General features: G+C 34.5%; 1 protein-coding gene across 1 annotated transcript in view; it reads right to left on the bottom strand.

The window, feature by feature from the left end:
• Nucleotides 1-21,685, bottom strand: part of Kcnn2 (potassium calcium-activated channel subfamily N member 2) — a 419,384-nt gene that overhangs the window by 137,507 nt on the left and 260,192 nt on the right. The window lies entirely within an intron of this gene.

Here is a 21,685-nt window from a genome sequence, read left to right as displayed (position 1 = left end):
AGTTAAAAATCACACAACATTTATGATTTTTGTTTTATTTTATTGCCACAGTGTGAAATTAATAAAACTTGTTTAGAATAATGAAGTTTACTGAATGGGGGGGGGGCAACTGTGAAGATATTGAGTGAATGGTGTGGTGAGCAGGACTATTAAAAACAATTGTAACAAGTAAGTTGAATCAAAGTTTCCAAATTAAAACTTATTCATCTTTGGTCTGAAAAACAATTTTAACTAAAGCATAAAATCTATCAAACATGTCTTAGTACTCTTCCCAACAAACTATATAGCCTTTCTCTAGTTAATCCATGTAGCTGAATGAGTGAAAATATTTGATCCATCCTCATAAATCTAAATACTTCAAAGAAGCTTTGGTAAAGTAGTAGTTTCATTAACTATTCATAGGTTTAGATGAAAGATTATAAAGACCACTCCCCTAAATATCACAACAGTTGTCACCAGCATTTTAAATTAGATGTAAGTTTCTAGTCACTAAAACGTCATAAGGAACATAATAGCTCCTTCACCTTATATGAAACTGACATTCTCAAATAGCAAACTCAAGGCTTAAAACAGAAGGAAAAAATATGTTAGTGCTCCATTAACAGAAGAAAAAAAAACATATTTGCTGCACATACTTCTATGCCTTAGTATAGGATTACTTATAATGTCGCAATCATGTAGAAAATAGAAATGAATGCTCACTGAGATTTAAGATGGTACTATGATGTGGAGTTCTTACTTCTTTCAAGGAGGGTACGGAGAAGGATAGAATGTACAAATTACACAAGAAAAGAGAAAACTGGTGCACAGCATGAGAGACCATCAGAAAATTTCAAACTCAGATCAATAGTACTTTAGCCTAGCTAATACTTTGAAAAATCTCATAACAATTTAATAATGTGAAGCTCACTGTGACTACAGAGAGAAAAACGCAAGGCAGATATTTATCGCATTTGCATTAAAGATTCAATTGATTGCACACATTCAAAACAGCATCTCCCTAATGCCCATATTTTGAGAGTGTGATGTGTGATTGATAAAACTCTATCAGCATGATGATGAAAAACTTCAAGGGAAAAAAATCCCAAAACTTTGTGCTTCATTTTTTTTCATTTTTTGGTCTGAATCATCATGACTTTATTGTTTAGGGCATTTTACACTATCGGGTCATGAGAAGAGCACATTCAAGATTTTATTTTTGTGACTTCTTATGTTAAAAACTAAAATTAATAGAGAATGATTTTTAAGCTTATATGTAGACTTTTAAAATATGTATGCCATAACTTTGTGGTGGTCTTTATCCTACATGGGATTGTAGAGAGAAACATATGTCAAGTTAAGCTTTCACAACAACAAAGACAATATTCTTCCACATGGGTAGTGCTTTGCATGTGACAGTTTCCCATTTGTGAAAGTGAGAAGGGAACAAGAAGAAATGAGGAAAGAAGGGACACAAAACAAATGCCAGTGACTTCTGGTGATAAGCTTTCAGAAAATTACCATTTGTTTCTCTGACTGCCATGAAGACATTTAAATGCTAAAATTTCCCTAAATTAACACCAGAGGTCATACTTACCCACAAAATGCATTTGAAATCTAATCAATTAAACATCTTTATTTCCAGCATCATTTTCTGCTAAAATTCTCTATTATTTTTTAATATGACTTAACAGCAGTTGCTTTCCTATATTTTTTTGTATGCCAAGCTTGTGAACATGCACACACATATAATACCCACTCCCCAACACACACACACATACATTCTTAGAAGAATAGTTTTTCTCAAACCACAGGGGCATGGAAAAAACCTTCAGGTTGCTTGCACCCCACTTACTCAGATTTATATTATGCCATTTTTTGCACTTCTTTTCTTCAGAGATATTATTTGTTTATGCTACCTCTCTTTCTTGTGCTTGAAAAGCAGGTCTCCAATTTGGATGTTCTGAATTTATTTACAAAGACAGAGCAAGTGTCCCTGTCATCTGTTTCCCACATTGAGTTGTCTGAGGGAAAACTTCAACTGACCTACAAAGTAAAAAATTTTTAGAGATTCATTTTTTCTTTACCTGAGTGAATCAATTATGTTGTAGTACCAAAAACAGAGACTATGATAAGATGATGCAACCTCTCTGAACTTATTTTTCTTAATGTTTATCTAAGTGTGAAATCAGGATAATATCAGCTGTTTCTTTAGCACAATTTCACGTTTCCTGAAGCATAACATTCAAAAAACCTTGCAAAGAGCATTATTTTTAAATCATATATTATCTTAATGTCAAAAGAAATAAAACATTGACATAATAATTATATATATTATTTATACTTTTGCATTATGGTTATAAAGTATCAAGACCCGAATGAGCCTATTGATAGTCTTACTAATTTTTAGCAATATTTCCATTTTTGTTTTGGAAGTAAGTATGTTGGGACCTGCCCATAAACTTCATGAACTTTTTAGCATTTTTTTTCTGCTCTCACACTTATCTTTCACAATTTATCAGCTAATTAGCATACTGCATAAGTCTCAGCAATGTCAGCAAAACATAGATAAAATCATACTAATTTTGTTAGTGAAATAGAACTTGTGTTATTCAAATGAGAGAACAAACTGAAATTATTGAGGATTGTGAGTCTTTAAAAAAGTCTTAATTTTGCCAGATATGATGGTGCACTCCTGTAATCCCAGCAACTCAGGAGACTGAGATAGGAGGATTGAATGTTTGAGGCCAGTCTCAGAAACTTAGAAGGACACTAAGAACTTAGCAAGACCCTGCCTCAAAATGAAAAATAAAAAGATCTAGGGTGGCAGCTCAGTGGTAAAGTACCCTTGGGTTCAATCCCCCAGTACAGGAAAAAAAAAAAAAAAAATCAGAGGGAGAAGAGGAGAAGAAAAAGAAATTGTCAGTGGATTTTATGAACATATATCCCTTAGCACTGTAGACACATACATACACAGAGACCTCGAAAGTCATTAAGAAAGTAGAATGGGGGGATCTTAGTGGACAACAGCACATTCTAGTTATAAAGCAGTTTCTCAAGTATTATTTTATTTGCATCTTACAACAATCCATGTGGAAGGCAGGAACTGTTTCATTTTATAGGTAAGAAAAATAACCTGAGGCAGGGTACCTGCCCTACCTCTGATGGCAGGAGGTTGGGATCAAGGAGAAGCCAGATTTTACAGTCTTCAGAGTCTGTTATGGTGCAGTGGTTTCACACTCTCCCAGCCTTTCTCCACAGCCAAAGAACAACCTATTGATTGTTCTTTTTGGAACAACCCTCAAACAGGGACAGATAACAGTGGCCTATCATTACCAGAAGCTGCCTGTCAGTGGCCATCTGGACATTTCCTCTAGGGTTTCTGTGGTTTCTGTGATCTCTAACAATTATCCTCTTGTGGATTTCATTTGCTCAACAGAATAATTTGTGAGAATATAATATTATTGTGGACCAGAAATGGCAGTACTGTATACCTGCAGGCCTAATTAAAAAGTATAAATATGTTTTTAAAAAGAATAAACAGGTCTTGATGTACTCAGACACACTCTTCTGCCTAGTTTGCTGCCAGCCTGGGCATTCTTCATTTTTAGTAATGTCTATAATAAAAGTGGAAGACCACAAAGGAGTACTTATTGATGCTAGCAAAGGTCATTTCTGTCTTTTTATATGAGGACTGAGGAGGAGCAGGTCTCAAGCTCTTGGGTTCTGGGGGCTCAGGGACCTTGTCTTCAGTCCTGCAAGGACTCAGCCTGGCTCCTGGGCAGCATTCTGCTCACATTGCCGCTCCTTTCATGTTACAGACTGAGGGAACCAGAGAAAGGAAGCAAGGCTGTGTGACACAGGAGAAACCGGTGTGTCTCACAGCTGAGACAGTCAGCAAAAGTGGGACCAAGGAATTAAAAAAAAAAAAAAAATCCCAAATATTAAAGCCAAAGCATCAACTTGATGATACCAAAAATTCTAAGGGTTTTTGGTGCCCAAACATAAGGGGCTATCTAAGTTCTCAAAAGTTTATTTTCCCTTTGAAACCCAGTGTATTCTTTTTCTTAACATGATTTCTCCTGCAGAGGGTTAGGTTGCACCATGAATTAGCTCTATTTACTCTTTTCTTGATCACAGCCCTATCAATTATGTCCCCATGTGTTATTCATCAATCTTCTACATTTCTGTTTTCCTGTTTCTTATCTACATCTTACCAAACAGGTTCATAAAACCTACCATCCTTTTTCTATCTTTATCTTTTTTTTCATTATTTTATTCTAATTTGTTATATATGACAGCATAATGCATTATAATTCATATTACACACATACAGCACAATTATTCATATCTCTAGTTGTACACAAAGTAGAGTCACACCATTCATGTCTTCAGACATGTACTTAGGATAATGATGTCCATCTCATTCCACTGTCTTTCCTACCCCCATACCCCCCTCCCTTACCCTCCCTCCCCTTCCCCCCTTTGCCCTATCTAGAGTTTATCTAATCCTCCCATACCCCCCTCTATCTTTATCTTATCTCTCTTTCTGGGACTATTTTAAAATTTCCATCACCTAATAACTGTCTCAATAATGGAGAGATTTGATGCCCAAGCATATAAAGGGAAAGAACAAGAATGTGACGAGCTAAACTGAATTAAATGGAACAATATCATCAGCAAAAAACATTCTAAATGCTAATATATTGTGAAGGTTTACGTTTTCATCCTCACCTAAAAATCTTTTTTTTTAAGAAAGACTTTTAGTCATCATTATTTCTGTTTTGTTCTATAGCTGTTAAGTTCATCGATCTTACTGTCTTAATTATTAACACATAATAATTGTCCATATGATACAAAATAACATAGATATTATGCAATATGTCAGGAAAAAAAGCCCAACAGCTATATATGATAGATAAATACAATGACAAGATTCAATCTTTGACAGTGATTTTTTTTTCCTCATCACTGAGGGTGAGTCCTCCTTAAAAATGTTTTAATTATTAAAACTGTTGGACACTTCCTTTGACAAGTCAAATTCTCTTAACAAGCATTTTTTTCTTGGCCCATATCAATGATAATATAATTAGGGAAGACATCTGACTCAGAGGCATATATACTATCATTGGTGTTCAAGTTATTTCCCTCAGATATTTAGTCATTTTTCTCCTTCATATATATTGGCTTAATCCTTGGGTTAATTTGGTAACAAAATCACTAAGTAAAATGGCTGCCCCAGTTTTAAAATTTATATCCACACCCACATCATTCAGAGGGAAGCCAATCATATTCTGTCCCTGCATTCCAAACAATTCTCTTAGTAAATCCAATAGACCTAGTGTAATTCACATGCCCAGCTCTGAACTATACTTTAAGAATGGCTAAAGGAAAGGATACTGAGAATGGTTCATCAACAGAGAATATGGGTGAATAGAAATTACTAAAAATAACCAAACCAAAATTCTGGAGTTAAAAACTACAATATCCATAATGAAAAACTCATGAGAAGGGCTCAGGAATAAATTTGAGCTAGCAGAAAAAAAAAGAATCAATAAACATGAATATTGACTGATGAAAATTATATGATCTGAAGAACAGAGAGAAGAAATAATAAAGAAAATGAACAGAGCCTCAGAAAATCATAGCACACCTTAAATTATACACATGAAATGCGAGACTAGAAAAGGAAAGAGAAAAGGGAGCATAAAAAATATTCAAAGAAATAAGGGCCAAAAAAAAAAAAAAAACTTCCAGATTTGAGGAAACACATTAATTAATTCGGACATATAAGAAGTTCAACAAACATTAACCAGGAGAAACAGACAGCAATCCAAACCCAGATGCATAATACTCTGACGTTGAAGGTCAAGAAAGAAAATCTTGAACTTGGCAAGACAAAAACTGGCATCCTTATGATCAGAGAGCCCAGTAAGAATAACAGCTGATGCAGCATCATCAAGAATGTGACAGAGGACAGTGGGATGATCTAGAGAAGCACCAAAAGAGGAAAACCTGTCAACAAAGAATGTAATATCTAGTAACACTGGCAAACATGAAGTAAGAAAGAGATTCCCAGAGAAATAACAATGGAGAGAATTAGTTGCTAACAGACCAGTCTTACAAGAAGGAGTAAAGAAAGTTTTCAGGCTGAAAGCAATACCAGAGGACAGTGTGAATCAACATGAAAAACAGAGTGCCAAAGGTAGGTGTGTCAGTAACTATAACAAACAACATAATTTCATAATTTTTATTTCTCTTAATTTATTGAAAAATAAATTTCATAAAGTAATATATGTAAATGATGCTGTAAAATCTTTAATATAAAATTGTTTCTATATTTGACAATGGCAGCCCAAAGGACACAGGTGTGAGCAGAGCTGTAGTGGAGTACAGAATTATACCAGATGGGAACTTGAACTCACAGGAAGAAGTCAGAACAAAACAAAACAAAACAGAAATGGTAAGTACAACATTTAACATAATAAACTGTGCAAAAACACATAATAGTTTTATTTTCTCAGCATTTTTAAAATAATAAAAAGTTTTTTAGTAATTATGATAATGTATTAGTAGGGTTGTAATATACATACAGATGTATATGTGCAACATTAATAGCATAAAAAGGAGAAGATAGACTTAATCTGTTCAGAAATAACATCTGTATATTTTACTGACATTAAATCAATATAAATCAGAAGTAAGTTCTGGTAAATTACAACATACAAGGCCTAGAGAAACCATTAAGAAAACCAAAAATTTGTGAATAACACCAAAGGATTAAAATGTTACAATAAAAATATTGACAATGCAAGTAAAAAATAAAGGGAGTAACACAAAGACATGAAACAAAAAGTAAAATCATAAACATAAATAAAATAATAGCAATAACAACAATAAATGTTAATGGATTAAGTAATCCAAACAAAAAGCAGAGTTGGTCAGACAGAATGTTACAAAATACAATAGACAGTGGAGGCTGAGGCAGGAGGAGCATGAGTTCAAAGAAAGCTTTAGCAAAAGCAAAGGGCTAAGCAACTCAGTGAGAAACTGTCTCTAAATAAATAAGGAATAGGACTGGGGATATAGCTTAGTGGTAGAGTGCCCCTGAGTTCAATCCCAGGTACCAAACAAACAAACAAACAACAACAAAACAATCATATGATATCTTTAGGAAATAAGCCTTAGATACAAAGTTACAAATAGGTCACAAGTTAAAAGATATACCATGTTCAACAACAACTATAAGCAAGTGAGCTGTAGTGGCTCTCTTGACTAGAATATGTCAAAATCGACTTTAGGAAAGAAGTTATAACTGGAGATGATGAAGCTAACTTTATAATGACAAACTATAAATCAGTCAGGAAAATATGACAATTATAAATACACATGCATGTAATTCCAGAACCCCAAAATATATGAAGGAAAACTGACAGAACTGAAGGCACAATTAGATAATTCAACAATAAAATAAGACTTTATACCCCACTCTCAATTATGGCTAGATGAGTGATACAGAAGATCAATAAGGATGTAGAAGACTTTAACAACTACAAATCAACAGATATATGCAGAATACTTTGCCTAACAACAACAAAAAAGCACATTCTTCTCAAGCACCCAAGAAACATCTTCCAGGAAAGACCACATATTAGGCCTTAAGACAAACCTCAATATATTAAGAAAATTAAAATTATACTATGTTATCTGACCCTAATGGAATGATTAGAAATCAAAATCAAAATGAAATTTGGGAAATTCACAAATGTGTAGAAAAAAATTAACATACTCCTAAAATAAATAAGAGTCAAAAAAAAGAAACTGCAGTGAAAATATTTACAGATGAATAAAAACAAAAATCAGAGCATACCAAAACCTACACAATGCATCCAATGTCATACTTAGAATAAAATTTATAGTTATATGTGCCTAAATTGAAAGAAAAAGAAAATACCTGAAACCATTTAGCTAATTATTTCTAAAAAAGAAGATCAAACTAAGCCAAGTAGAAGGAATCATATTATTGGACTAGAAAATAATTAAATAATGAATAGAAAAACAACAGAGAAAGTCATGAAAACAAAACGTTTTTGAAAATATCAACAACATTGACAAACTTTTAGTTCGACTAATAAGGGAAAACACATTTCTAAAATGCAGAAACAGATAAAGGGACATCACTGACAACTTTACAAATAATGAAAATGATTATAATAGAATGATATGATCAATTATAGGTCAACATATTAATTATTTAGATGAGATACATAGATGCCAGAGAGATAAAAATTACCAAAACTGACTGAATATTAACTTGAAAATATGTATAGTCAGTAAAAACTAGTGATTGGGTTTGAAGACCTAAGAGTTCCTGTGATGGCTTTACTGGTGAATCCATAGTACATGAAAAGAGTAATTAACATTATTCCTCACAACCTCTTCCAAAATAGAGAAGAGGAAGAAATACTTCCCAACTTGTTTTTTGAGACTTATATTACTCTGATACAAAACTAAAGGCATCACAAGAAAAAAAAATACCAACTGGCATTACCTGGGAATGCAAATGGATAAAACTGCAACAAAATCCAATCAATCTGAACACAGCAATATACAAAGATTAGTACATGCCAAGTGGGATGTGTCCTAGGAATGCAAGGTTAGTTGAACATTGGAAAACCAATCAGTGTGATGCAGCATATTAATAAAATAAAGGACAAAAAAACCAAAACAATCATAGTAGACAGAAAAACAGCAATTGCAAAATCCAAAACCTTTTTATGACAAATACACTTGACAAAGTAGGATCAGTAAGAAGTTGAGGACTAGGTACCTTCAACCTAATAAGAGGCATTCATTAAAAAAAAAAAAAAAAAAAAAAAAAATTGAGATATCCTGAGTGGAAAGATTGTGTTTTTTCTTTAAGATCAGAAATAAGACATCACTGTTCTTTCCACTTTTATTAATTATCTTATTGGAAGTTCTAGCCACTGCAATTAGGCAAGAAAATGAAACAAAATGTAACCAGATGGAAACAAAGAACTCAAACTACTTATTCACACATGACACATTTGCATATGTAGAAAATCCTAAGGAATTAAGAAATAGACTCCTAGATAAAAAGTCAATATACAAAAATCAATTGCATTTGTATATACTAGTAATGAACAATCTAAAAATCAATGAAGAATGATTCCAAATGCAATATCATCAAAAAGAATAAAATGACTAGAAATGTAACAACAAATGTACCAAACCTGGCTTTTCTGTTACCCTGCATTAAGAGCTAAAGCAGATCACATTTATAAGATCTATAATGGGGCAGTGCTATCTGGGTTTTGGAAAGGAATAAAAAGTGAAGCTGTAATTATTTGTTTACTTTTATAATTTTTAGTTGTAGATGTTTAGTTATCTTTGTTTATTAATTTATTTTTATGTGATGCTGAGGATTGAACCCAGTGCCTCACACATGAGAGGCAAGCACTCTACCACTGAGCCTAAAGCCCTATTTATGTGGGAGCCTATCTATAGAATTTTTTCTCAATCATACCTATGAACATTTTTACTTTTACCATCTCATTGTGTGTTGTCTTTTTATATCATACCAAAGTGTGATCCTGTAGACATTCTCAAGAGTTTACAAAGACTAAGTGACATTTGTATTTATATAACTTTATTGAGAAGACTAAGAAATGAAATGTCATACCAATTTTTATTTACTATTTTTATGCTTCAAATAATAAAGATGTTTTTCCTAAAAAATAAAAACCTATACTCTGAAGCTAAAAAGATTATTGAAAGAAATTAAAGACATAATTAATGGAGAGATTATCCATGCTCACAAAGCAGAGAGCCACATCCCCATCCCTAATTTGTATTTTATTAGAGAGAGGGTCTCACTGAGCTGCTTAGTACCTCGATTTTGCTGAGGCTGGCTTTGAACCTCCTGCCTCAGCCTCCTCATCCACTGGGATTACAGGCATGCACCACTGTGCCTGGCTGGAAGCACACACCTTAAAGGACCCAGCACCCAAGAAAACAGCACAGGCAGGTGGCAGAGGTATTGACATTGATTGATATTGATAGGTGGCTGTAGCACCAAGAGCAGACTCTCTTAAGTGCTTGCGTCAGAAAAGAAATTGAGGGAGAGAGAGGCCCTCAGGAAAGCTGAGCCAGGGGCTGCACATTTTCTCAGGATGGTTATGAAGGGATTCTCACAGGTGAGTGTGACTTTGGATCAGCATATACACCATACTCTATTTAATAAAATGGGGAATTACCTCATGCATTTGAAAAAGAGTTACCTCCCAAAAGTTTAAAACAAAAATCCTGGGACCATACCCTTTATCTCAGAATTTTTATTTATCCACGTCAATTCTGGGTTTCTTTTTTCTTTTTAGATATACATGACAGTAGAGTGTATTTTGACATACATACATTGAGTATTCTAATTAGTCAATTATGGATTTTTAAGAATGTACTGTATAGTTGAGTTTGTTAAGGCTTTGCTATAGAGAACCTCCTTTCAGGTCACATACCTGGTCACCTGAAATCTAAGAGAAAAATATCTCTGGAGGGAATCTGTTCTCTACATTCCACAAATAATCATTACCCCCACCTCTGACACCTACACCACATAGCTTATAAGACATTTTCTATAATTCTTGATATTCTGGGTATCTGCATCAGTTCACTGATGCATTTAAGGGTAAGCTGTACATGTCTATTTAACTTGCTTTACATAAGTCTCCCTATACCATCTTTTCTAATTTTAATATATTATATGATAAATGATTAAGAAGATTAGAAGAATACAATTCTGGTGATATAATATTTAAAATATTAGGAAAACTTTTTAGTTTCTATTTTATGTCCTATTTTAATCAACAACATCTTTGTGTCATTATCAGTTAAAAATGAAAAAGACTTAAAGTCTTTTAATGTCTATAATTTAGTCTTAAAATCAAGTCTAATAATAGAAAAATATATATCTTCCTCATAGGTATTTCATGAGTAAAATCTCTAATGATATATTTTTATTAAAACTGCTTTTGATTTTTTTCCCATAGCATCTTATTATATAGTCAGGAATATTTTCTCCTCTAATTACTCTGGCTCCAGAAATAATGAGACCATATCCTGAATTTTTCAGTTTTGGACTTCACCATACATTACAATGACATCAAGGCAGGCATTCCTAAAGATCATGTTTTGATATGCTAAGAAGCTGACCGGCACCTGACAACCACTCATCCCAGCCACTATCTACTTTATTTACAATCCCATTTCTAGCATTCATCCCCATTCATCTTCATCTTACTTTTAGCTTCTGAAAAACCCTCTTTTTGTATCTCCACCTTTACTTTCAGAACTTTTAGATGATCCACATCCATCTTGCCACCTGAATTTAGCATCTATAACAATTTCTCTCCTTGAGAGCATACTTAACAACTTTTCCATTCGTGTGGATGACATTCCACATGCTCAAGATTTCGAGTGAACTTTTTTTTTTTTTTTTTAAGAGCAGCCTATAACCTCAAGTTTTTCTTATTGGAAGGTTTTTTTTTTTTTTCCCCCCAAGGTTTATTGACACATTATTCACAATAGTGAGATATAGAAGCAACATAGGCATTGATGGATGAATGGATAAAGAAAATGTGGTATATACATATATACAATGAGATATTATTCAGTGTTTAAAAAGAAATCAATCCTGCATTTTGTACTAGGATGAACCTGGAGGACGACGTTACACTAAGTGAAATAAGGCAGTGATGAAAGGACAAATGCTGTGTGATTTTACTGGTATGTGTGATCTAAAAAGGACTCATAAAAGCAGAAACTAGGATGATGCTTGTCAGGTGCTAAAGGGTGAGGGAAATGGGGAGATGGTTACGAAAGAGTCACAGGATGAGTGAGTTCTGGAGAGCTGATGTAGAGCACAGTGACTGCAGTCAATAACACTGTGCTGCATCCTAGAAACTTGCTAATTAAGTGAATTGTAAGTATTCACACACAAACCAATTCTAACTATGTGAGGTGATGAATAATGTTAATTAGCTTGATTGTGTTAACTATTTCACTTTGTATACATATATTAAATCACCATGTTGCTTACTTTAAATATATGCAATTTTACTTTTTTGAAATCTATATTATATTCTGGCTATTTATCATTTTAATGAAAGACAAATGCTGCTGATAAAACAAATTAACCACAGGAAATGTGTATGTATATGTACAACTACATCTTACACACAGAGAAAGAGACAAGAAAGGAGAGAGAGCATACACAATGGCAATCTTCTGACCACAGTTATTTGGCACATTAATGATTATAAACTTATGAAAATATTCTTTACAATGCATTGTAATTTTGGTAGTCAATAGGAGATTGGGCAACTTAAAGAGGACATAATAAATATTTGAAAATATGATCAATCTTTTAGCAAGTGATCATTTGAATTTCTGTTTTCATAGGTGAAAAGTATTGAGAGATAGAATCAGTAAGATCATTTTAGGAGCTCTTTGGGTGCACTCCTGTAATCTTAGTGACTTGGGAGGCTGAAGCAGGAGGATCACAAGTTTGAGGCTAGCCTGAGCAACTTAGTGATAACCTGTCTCAAAATAAAAAGTAAAAAGAGCTGGGGATGTAATGCAGTGGTAGAGTGCCCCTGGGTTTCCTTCTCCAGTGCCTCAAAACAAACAAACAACAACAACAAACATTGACTTCATTTGGATTTTGAAGACAGAAATCCTGCATTCAAATTCTGAGTGAATCAAATCTAAATGCATATTCATAGTTGAGCTTTTCATCTTTTCCAAGCTAAAGTTCTGCTGTACATGGTGAAGATGTGAAAAACTAACTTGGGTGCTATTTTCTGTCTTCTGTTACCTTCTCAAGAGGGACCCAGGATTTTGTATCCAAAACTGGGTCTCTCTTTATCCGAGAGTGGATGGATAATGAACTGGGATTTGTGGTTTTGAGGTCTAGGTAAAGGATGTTGGCATCTACTGGGGCCTAACCTGAAACAAAACTGTAAAGCTTTTTGGGTATAAAAGACAATAGGGACTTGTCTTTTACAAAAAGACAAGTAAAGCTTGTGGTAACTTGCAAGAGTCTGCTGAACCAAAAGGAACTTGACCCAGTTCAGCTGCCTCTGACTTTCAGTGAGGGTCTGTGAGCCCAACATTGCCAGATTCCCTGCATTTTAAAGAGAAGCATGAAATCCAACATTTGACCTTAACTCTTCTCATTTGTAATACCTTGCAGCTTTTGATTTATTTATTTATTTTAAGATGTGGAGCACATCTGCTGCTCAGAGGTGATCTAAAACCACTAGCTCACATATTCTGGAACTGAAAGCTCATTATCTAAAGTTCATTATCTGAAGTATGGAACTTACCAAAAAAAAAAGCCTGGGAAGGGGCCCTAGGCTTTCTGGGTGGATAAGACCAGTCTTCACAAACACTTTTATTAGACCTCAGCAGGATTTATTTTGGTGACCACCAGAAGTCATATTGTTGGCATATTTATAATGATTTTCCTTACTTGGGTTTGGCAGAGGAGAACTACCTGTGGAGATGCCCACCTTTTACTAGCTCAAGAAGCTGAAGCACAGAGCAAAAACGAAATCTGCAAACAAGATTGACCAGAAAAATCCTGGGTTTTTCAATGGTTCAAGGCTAAGAAGACCCTCCTTGTTTCCTAGAATTTATATTTCCTTCTTTCTGTATTTTCTCCCTCATTTTGCTGGAACACATCCTTTAGTATCTTCTAAGAAAATGTGTCTGAAAATCTCCAGATAACTATTTCATTGGCTTCTTTCATTTCTCCACCTTTAATTCCAGTAGGGGCAGAGGTCATCAACAGAACCAGGAAACAAGGAAATACCAGATCCCATTTCCAAAGGGAAATCCTAAACCCCCAAATAATGGTGGATTTTCTAAAGCTATAATTGCAGTATTATTCTTTATCCTCCCCAAGGGTTATATACACAAAGCTGATTCAAATGCCTTATCTCCCCTTACAATGATGCAGAGTAGTAGTAAAAGCTACAAAGGAAGAACTATCTGGATTTAAATCTTGCTCCAGCCATTTTCATGGGAGATTAGTTTCAGTATTTTCTTGTATAAAATTATTATAGTGCCCACGTCTCTTGAGTGTCAAGTGAACGATTCATATTTGGTACTTACTAAAGGGTATTAAAATATGGTTAGATCATAAGCTAGACGTGACCTATAGTATTCAAATTCTTTTACATGTACAAGCATATTGTGTTTCCTTGTCCCTAGATATGTGTGCATATTTGGAAGAGATTAGTGGCAGTTTAAATTTACTTTATCATCACCTTCCTGTACTTATTATTAGTTCATGAAAGTCGTTTTAGCTCCAAACAGTTTTCAATATTAGTATTTAAGATGGAAATGGCATTGGAATGATTCATGCTCACCTACAGAATTGTGCATGAAAAATAAAAAGAAAAGCACAACTTAAAATATAGATGTAAAAGTACAATGTTGGCTTAATGGACCTTAAAAAAAACCTACTCATAAAAAGTCCTGTGAAAGGTACTCAAAGTGCATAGTTGGTTGATTTTGTTCAAGAAAATGACTTTAAAGCTTTTGAGAAAAATGAAAACATAACCAGCCTCTCTAGCTGAGACAAATTCAATGTGTTTTATCTTTTATTCCCAGTGAATAGCTTTATCAAAGGCATAGTTCAGACATGTACACTTAATTTTTCCGTCAAATAACCAAAACCAAGCTGAAGGTTAGAAAAACCTTTAATATGTGAGCTTATTTGTCCCAGAAAGAAAAATTTTAGTTGGACCTGAAATTACAAATTCATGCTGGGCTCTACATGTTAAAATTCAACACAAGCTAAGAGGGGAAAATTTTTTTCTTTGATAAAAACTGGTTTGTTCACCAAGAGCAATTTGAAACTATTGCAAGTCAGCTAGCCTTGTGGTAGTAAGGAGACCTCTGACTACATTTTTGAACTTTGTGAATTCATTCAATGTAGCCACTAACTATATTGCCAGAGATCATGAAAGGTGAGAAAACTTTCCTGATTAATTTCAGGACGGGTTTAATCTGTGAGTTCCTATTAACTTACAAAGGCAGTGTCTAGTTTTTCACCTGTACTTGTGTTTTCTACAAGCAACTACAAGTTGCTTCATTACTGCAAGTCAATGTTCTTTAACTGCATAGCACACTGGTTTGATATCACTTGCATGTCTTCTAGGCACCAAGGCACTGCAATTTCAATGACTTCAAGTACTAACTCATCCTATACCTCTCTTAGTCTTTAGTCATCTCCAGAATTTTCTCTGTTTATGACATCCAGTTTCCCATGGTATAAAATATTTTTCTTGCCCACCATATTCAGTATTTCATGGGGTCCTGTGAATTTTGTCTTCTGAACCCCCCATCTTTGTTTCAGAGGCCATCCTCTCTTGCCTTGACCACAGCAACAAGTTTCTTGGTCTCTTGCTTCCACTTGGACCTCGCTCCAGAGTATTCCCTATGCATTGCCTGTCTCTATGCCTGTGTTCTTGTGTCTCTCTTTCCCTTGCTCTGCATGCCTTCACCACTTTAAAAACACTAACTTCATTCAGGATCATTATCTGAGCTGCTTTATTTGCAAGGAAAGCATTTCTTATTATCTTTTTAAATGACTGTTACTTCTTTTTTTTTTAAAAAAAATATCTTTATCAGTTGTTGATGGACCTTAATTTTATTTATTTATAGGTGGTACTGAGAATTTGACCCAGTGCCTCACACATGCTAGGCAAATGCTCTACCACTGAGCCACAAACCCAGCCCCTTGACTTCTTTAACTTTTATGTCTGGGTTTTAATATTCCATCCTCTAAGAGATATAGTTAAAGATCTTGCCAAAGCAGCCTGTTCATATGTGTTGCACTGTTGTCCCTTATTTGCTTCCTTCATAATGACTAATAAATTATTATTTTTTTTTATAAATGTGCTCATTTTTTTTCTTGCTTGTCTCCCCCATAAGAAGGCACAGTCCATGAGTGTTGATATAGTGTGTGTCAATGATTCATCCTTACCACCAGGTATGTCTGCACATAAACATTGGAATGAAGGATTGAATATCCAGAGCTTATGAAAAGATGGCTGATATTACTTAGGCACTCTCCATGTTCTAGGAATTTTAGTTGGTGTTTCAAGTACAATATTCAATTCCTTTATAAGTAAAAATTCATACCAAGACTTTTTTTGTCATTCATTTTATTAATTAGTGCTCTTATAGTTCATTATAATTACATATAATAGCTGGGTTCATTTTGACCTCATACATGGATGGAATTTAATTTGCTTCTTTTCAGTCTCTGGGGCCTCCTCTATCACCTAATCTCCCATTTTCTTTTACCTACTCTACTGGTCTTTCTTCTATTTATTTTTTAAACTGATGCTTTAAAGATATACATAAAGACAAAATTCACTGTGGTATTATTTATACAGTCCATAGTGTAATTTTGTCAAATGCATTCCCTATTTCCTCCTCTTTTCTATCTCTCCTTCCTCCCCTTTTCTATCTCTCCTTCCTCATCCTTAATTTCCTTTTCTTCTCTTACTCCACTTATACTTCCTCTATCCTTATGAGATATGACCCCCTCTGTTTTCCTGTTACTTTGCTCTAGCTTCCACATCTGAGAGAAAACTTGACTTTCTGAGTTGGGCTTATTTTACTTAGCATGATGTTCTCAGTTGTACCCATTTACCATCAAATGCTATCATTTTATTCTTCTTTATGGCTGAGTAAAACTCCATTGTCTATATAGAATTTCAGTGTTTCTGGTGTGATTCCTAAGTCTTAATCCATTATCTCTTGATGAGCATTGGGGCTGGTTCCATAACTTGCCTATTGTGAATTATGCTGCTATAAATATTGATGTGCCTGTATCACTATAGTATGCTGATTTTAATTATTTTGGATAAATACCAAGGAATGGCTCATATGATGGCTCTGTTCCTAGCCTTTTGAGGAATCTCCATACTGCTTATCAAAGTGGTTGCACCAATTTGCCGGCTCATAAACAATGCATGAGTGTACCTCCCCCCTCTATTCTTGCCAGCATTTGTTATTATTTGTATCTTGATCATTACCATTCTAACTGGGTGGAATCAAAATGTAGTTTTGACTTACATTTCCCTGATTTCCAGAGTCATTGAACAATTTTTCATATATTTGTTGGCCATTCACATTTATTCTTTTCAGAGGTCTCTGTTTACTTCCTTTGCCCATTTATTGTTTGGGTTATTTATTTATTTAGCTAGCTAGTTACTTTGGGTGTTAGAACTTTTTGAGTTCTTTATATATTTTGGATATTAATCTCCAGTTGGAGGAGCACCTGGCAAAGACTTTCTTTCATCCTGTAGGCTCTCTCTTCATGCTTTTAATCATTTCCATTGCTGTGTAGAAGCTTTGTAATCTGATGCTGTCCTACTTGCTGACTCTTGGTTTTATTTCTTGAGCTTTAGGGATCTTGTTAAAGAAGTCAGTGCCTGCACTAACAGGATAGGCTGTTGGCCCTGATTTTTCTTTCAGCAGTTTCAGTGTTTCTGATGATTCCTAATCTTTGATCCACTTTGATTTGACTTCTGTGCAGGATGTGAGATGGGAATCTAGCTTCATTCTTTTAAATATGGATATCCCCTTTCCCCAGTACCATTTTTTAAAAAGGTCATCTTTTCTCCAACATGTATTTTTGGCACCTTTGTCATGTATCAGATGGCCGTGACTGTGTGGGTTCATCTCTGTGTCTTCTATTCCATTCCATTAGTCTTCAGGTCTAGTTTGATGCCAAACACCATAATGTTTTTGTTTCAATAGCTCTGTAGCATAATTTGAGATCACATTCTAAGGCTTTTTAAAGAGTTAATATATCCTTTGACTTTTCTGCTCTCCTGAGCAGACCTTATAGACATACAACCTATGTTTATAACGACTTCCGATGTTTATAATGACTTCCTATGTTCTTCTTAAAGATAACTAAGGCCAATACTCTAAGAAATTCCCCAGATCTTCTTCTTTATGGCTAATTGTTATCTCTTATGTGAATATGCTCTACACTTATCTGCTTTCATTAGCAACTCTGCAAAACATGGTAAACAACTGATCATTTTTGCACCTATACTCACAATCAATTATGACCATTCTCCAGCCTTAAACGACATAAGTTACTTCAAAATGCCTTCAAAAGGTCAATTTCATTTTGATCAATTAGTTTTACATTATACTTAAGAAGATGACCACCATGCCACTAGTTCCCTTCCAATAACTCTGCAGACTTTTTTTTTTCACTCCTAATCTCACATGACCTCTAGATTCTTTGATGCTATGTTATTCTCCATTCTTGAAGTTCTTTCCATTCCTTCACCTATATTTTCAACCATTCTTTCTATTTCTTCTACCTTTCCTCTCCCTTGACCCCAAGTTTGGCAACACTCAACGTTCTACCATTTCTTCTGCTTATTTCTATGTGCTCTCATTTCTATAGATAAAGGTTTTTATGAACATTTTGTGAAGACTTGCTTTCCTCAGCAATCTTGCTCTAGATTTGTCAGTAGAACAGTATTTTAGTTTAAAAATGCAGTCTCTCTATGTTGGTTAAGCTGGTCTCACATTCCTGGCTTTGACTGATCCTCTTGCCTCAGTCTTCTGAGTGCTGAGACTATAGGCAAGTACAACTGTGCCTGGCTAGGACTGTATTCTTGAGATTGCTGAAGTCAGATGATGATACATGGAATACACCAGAGGACGTCATTAATATTCTTAGAATTAGGGGCCTAGCCAGTTAGAGAAGTTGTGGAAAAATTATGAAAAAAAATAGAGAATTTAGGAGGTATTTAAAAGGTTTGCAAAGCAATTAGCTGTCATCACACAAAGAGTGCAGGCTTCCCTCTGTAAAGGAATGGGAACTATTAAATGACCTTTAAGTGCCCTGAAAGCTAAAGACAAGTAGAGTGTAATCTAGCAGTGAAGGATGTCTGCTATAACCTTTGTAGGAATGCAAATTGATGTAAAGGGAATTGGAATCTAGGAGAAACCCCAGGCTTGGCTGAAGAGGAAGGAATCTGAGTCCCCAGTAGTGAAACTGATCATAAAGATCACAAAATGTACCCATGGGGCAAAAGTAGAATCACCTCAAAAACACAGGAAATTTAGTTCAACTATTCTATTCAAATATCATTAGTTAATAATCAACCTTACATAATTTACATGAATCAAATTATCATTTAAGTGAGTAAGTAGTTTTTACCCATGGAAAAATTTAGAAGTAAGTATAGAAATAAAATAAATCAAATGCATAGTGTTTTAGTGTGAAGGTCAAGATAATTCCTCTGATTTTTTAAATGCTTGTAATGTGTGAGAAAAGTTGGCAATGTTAGAAACTCTGATAGATTGCCATGAAATCAGTTTAAAATGTAAAATTGATTCTAAACTTTGATTTTAAGTTGAAAGTCGTGATAGATGGATAACTATGGTATGAATTAGATTTCACACAGTGGGTTAGTTATCTGAGGACATCTCCAGAAGGCGAGAAGCCTTCTTAATTGGGCAAAGGAAATGACAAAATTATAATCAACCTGCTATGGGTAGATAAGAAAATTGGACCAGAATTAGCAGATTATTTTCTAATTAAAGTGAGATGTAGGGAAAGCTTTAAACATGGCAGAATTTTTGGAAATGGAAAGAAAGGATTGATCCGTGAAACATTTAAGAAAAAATTAACAACTGACAACCCAAGTGTAAGAGGATCAGTAGAGTGATACCAATTAGGAATCCAGGTTATCCACCTTGAATGATTGGTGTAAAATTAGTAATTTAAAGAAGCTGACTATGAGAGCCAGCCTTTGGAGAAAAAAGATACCTTTAGTGTTTGGTGTGTCGTTGGTGCATTACAAGCAGGAAGTTCAACACAATGCCATTTTTATATGTAAGGGGAGTTTTTGTGTACAGAAAAACATTTCATTTTGATTTTAAAATTGATGTTCACATTATTAAACAAGACTTTTTAAAATACAGTTTTCCTTAAGCTCTTAAACTTATAAATACTTGTATATATAAGTCTGAGAGAACATATTAAAGAAGAAGCATTCTTTTCAAGAGATTCTTCAATTTTGGGTGAATTCATATTTTTTAAACATCTGGCAATTATAAATGTCATCTACAGAAATACAGAACTACAGCAGTTGATAACTCCGTGTTTAAAGTTGCCTGCATGGAAGACATTGGAAGTCAACTCCTGTGACATCTAGACTACATGATACCCAGACACATCCAGTAGGCTTTGCTTATACATAATAGATTTCCAGAAGAACAAAGAACATCTGCGTTATAGTCATTTTTACAAGACACATTAGTTCGAAAAGGAAACATTAGTGGAGGATAACCTTCAATATAAACAAGAGGAAACAGGTCAGAATGAAATGCAAAGCATAAATCAGGCAGAAACAAGCAAAATAATAAAGAAAGCTCATTTGCTTTCATATCAATCTTTAGCCCTGCTTAACACTTTCATTTGCTCCATTCCTATTTTCATGTCAGGTTTGCCAGGCTTCTCCTCCATGCTTTATCTTTACTTCCCATTCCCTTTTTTTTTTTTTTCTGTTTTCCTACTCAGTTTAAAATAAACTCCATTCCTTAAGATGGCCTCTTTATTCTTATTCATATCAGCATTTGTTCTTTCAGACTGTAAACTTTTACAGAACATGAATCACCACATGTTGTCAATTAAATATGATTTTTATGGGTAGAGAAGTATCGACTAAGGTTAACAAGGCTCATATTACTGTGAGTAAGACCGGGTATTGTATAAATCTAGGCAGGGAGAAATGGAATTTTCCCAAGAAGGAGTCAGGTGAATGGGACATGGACTCCTTCTCCCTGTCCTTTCTCATATTTGGGATAAAGACCAGTGAAAGCAGGCATAAAGAGTAACATCTGAAAGTGCAGAGAGAAATGTAGGGAAGAATGGGTGAATGGATTCTGTGAAATTTAATTCAATGTATCAAAGCAGTTAAAACATCCCTCCCATGTGCCCGTGACTTACTGGGTATAGACAGTTTTCGTTGTAACTGGGAGATAGCTGGGCAGGATCCCAGGACCGCCTCAATATCCTTATTTTCTTCTGACTTGGTTGAATAAGAGCCCAAAATGAATCACATACTTCTTATCATGACAATTACATCATTTCATAATCTATTGCCAGTCTTGCTAGAGAAATCACCACTTGATATTTTTTCCTATCAGTTAAACTTTTCAAGTACTAGAATTTTCTAGAATCTTCTCTGCTGTATTCTTTTGCTATTTCTTTCTTTGTATGGGTTGGACGCAATAGAGAGAAGTTCTCCCTTACCTGTTAGATTCCACCCCACCACACCCCTGTTTTTTGTTGCTGAGTGCACTGGTCCATACTATGCAGATGGGGAGACATCAGTTTCTGTACTAATTGCTAGTCTCTGTCACACACTTTCAGCTTTTTCTAATCAACCCTGCTCCTGACTATAAACTTCTTGAACGTAAGAGAATATTTTACATTTTAAATTTACACAGCCTCTGAAATTAAATCCTAAAAGTAAAAAAAAAAAAAAAAATGAATGAATGTAATTTTTGCCTCCTCTAAAGTCCTCAATGTGCCCGTCTTCCATGGGAATATTTTGTCATTGATCCTTTA

This window comes from Callospermophilus lateralis, chromosome 5 (assembly GCF_048772815.1).
Source record: "Callospermophilus lateralis isolate mCalLat2 chromosome 5, mCalLat2.hap1, whole genome shotgun sequence".
NCBI classification, from domain to species: domain Eukaryota; kingdom Metazoa; phylum Chordata; class Mammalia; order Rodentia; family Sciuridae; genus Callospermophilus; species Callospermophilus lateralis.
This window is presented reverse-complemented; position numbering and strand designations above follow the sequence as displayed.